This window comes from Macrobrachium rosenbergii, chromosome 40 (genome assembly GCF_040412425.1).
Source record: "Macrobrachium rosenbergii isolate ZJJX-2024 chromosome 40, ASM4041242v1, whole genome shotgun sequence".
Taxonomy (NCBI): Eukaryota; Metazoa; Arthropoda; class Malacostraca; order Decapoda; family Palaemonidae; genus Macrobrachium; species Macrobrachium rosenbergii.
The window spans coordinates 11,907,666-11,910,165 of NC_089780.1; the positions used below are offsets into that span (position 1 = coordinate 11,907,666).

General features: G+C 32.0%; 1 protein-coding gene across 2 annotated transcripts in view; it reads left to right on the forward strand.

The window, feature by feature from the left end:
• LOC136826122 (zwei Ig domain protein zig-8-like) overlaps positions 1-2,500 on the forward strand; it is a 248,965-nt gene that overhangs the window by 183,502 nt on the left and 62,963 nt on the right. The gene's annotated exons all lie outside the window — the stretch shown is intronic.

Genomic DNA, 2,500 nt, shown 5'->3' on the forward strand with positions numbered 1-2,500 from the left:
TATATTATTCATACAGGAATTATTATCAATGTACATATTTTCCCCTGTGAAGACAAAACCAAAGTACAATTTCCGGAACCCTTTTGAATTGTTCAGGAATCTGAAAGGCAATAAGAGGTTCCAACGATATCCGGATTTAAGTATTATTTTACCAATTATTCTGTTTATTCATACAGTTATTACTAATCAGCGATGAATTTCTTGCATCAAGGATTTAGCCATTTAGAGAGGACTGGTAATCCAATTAACTACGTATCTCTCTCTCTCTCTCTCTCTCTCTCTCTCTCTCTCTCTCTCTCTCTCTCTCTCTCTCTCTCTCTCTCTCTCTCTCTCTCTCTCTCTCTCTCGTTTTATTAATCTTAGTTACAGTCCTATTACCTTTCCATGAACTAATCAACGAAACAGGGCATATGAATTGTTGATCCAAACGGTTGCTTCCCCGTATTGGCAACACTGCTACGGCATTTCCTGGGTAATTGTTAGCTTTGGGGGAATATTGTCTCCTAATGCCATTATTAGGCCTTATTGAGAGCATAACTCATTAATCCCTTCCCTAATGACGGCACATTCGATCATAACAAAGATACCTGTTATGATGCAGGTTTCCTGGGACCTTAATTGTGTTGACTGGCTTACCTCTGCGCTCGTTTTGTTTTACCTGTGGTCACATGATTCTTGCTGGTCCCTTGGTTGCTGATACTGCATATATATATATATATATATATATATATATATATATATATATATATATATATATATATATATATATATAATATTCACTTTATCACACACATAAATGTTCTGTGCATTAACAGAATTACTAACAGGACCTCTTTCAAACTGGATGGTATCTAATGGAGCATTTCTTCAGAAAAAGTTACAAGCTTTCTTGGACAAACAGTCCTCATTATCAAGTATATATATATATATATATATATATATATATATATATATATATATATATATATATATATATATATAGAGAGAGAGAGAGAGAGAGAGAGAGAGAGAGAGAGAGAGAGAGAGAGAGAGAGAGAGAGAGAGAGAGAGAGAGAGAGAGAGAGTTATCTAGTGGAGTATTTTTTCAGAAAAAGTTAGAAGCTTTCTTGGACAAACAGTCCCCATTATCATATCTATCTATCTATATCTATCTATCTATCTATCTATCTATCTATCTATCTATATATATATATATATATATATATATATATATATATATATATATATATATATATATATATATAGAGAGAGAGAGAGAGAGAGAGAGAGAGAGAGAGAGAGAGAGAGAGAGAGAGAGAAACGTCATGGCGTCTGCTAATTGACCGTACTAGAATGAGATCATTCGTCAGCACAGATCGGTAGACTAATTATCGTTAAGCTTACGTTGTCTACAAATTTCGTGTCGTTATGAATGTTGACCATCACTGAGGATGAAAATCATCAAAGGTCAGAGCGGCAGGACCATCATTAGTTGATTCAGATATTGGCATTCATAGGTTATAATTAATCGGTTCATTAAATCTCGTTCTGGCCTACAGTGACCAGTGCGCACGAACAGAACATGTCCCACTTAACAAGAAGTGACACATAAATATGCAAATAGTTTTATATATATATATATATATATATATATATATATATATATATATATATATATATATATATATATATATATATATATATATATATATATATATATATATATATATATATATATATATATATATATATATATATATATATATATATATATATATATATATATATATATATATATGTGTGAGTACTGTGTGTGTGTATGTGTGTGATTTTGTCTTTATTTATAAAGTTCCATATTTTCGTTATTCAGTTATACATACATTTACATACATACATACATACATACATATATATATATATATATATATTATATATACATATATATATATATAAGCTATGTATTACGTTACAAGAAACATATATATCAGATTAGTTAAGAAACAAAGATTAGTTATAAAAGTGAAAAAGCTTTGGAATTGTGCATGACCCAAGTGAAGAGATATGTAATAAGTGTTGTGAAGAGAGTCGAAATCTGAGTCCAGCTGATTTTGAAGAATAAGCAAGGGTGGATATGATGGGTGACCTGAATGCCGAAGTTGACGATACTGAAAGGCAGTGGTGCAAATTGCTGATGACACGCCAACAGCGAATGGGAACAAGGCACCACTGGAGGAAATTTGTACTGAAATGGACTGATTGCTGGTAATGTGGGATTTCGAAACTTGTTTGAAAGGAAGAGAAAATGCATGCTAGTGTTTGTTGGAGAGGAAGGAGTGAGCAAGTGGTTATAAAAGTAATTACCACAACTGATTTGATAGCAAGGAAGTGTGAGCAACATTTAAGAAGAATTTTGATTAAAGATTGGCTTCGGTAAGTAGCTTATGAATGGTAAGTAAAATCCAAAGATTAGGTCAGTGAATCAGCTGGAATGTTTGCAGTCACAGTCAAGTAGAAACAAGTA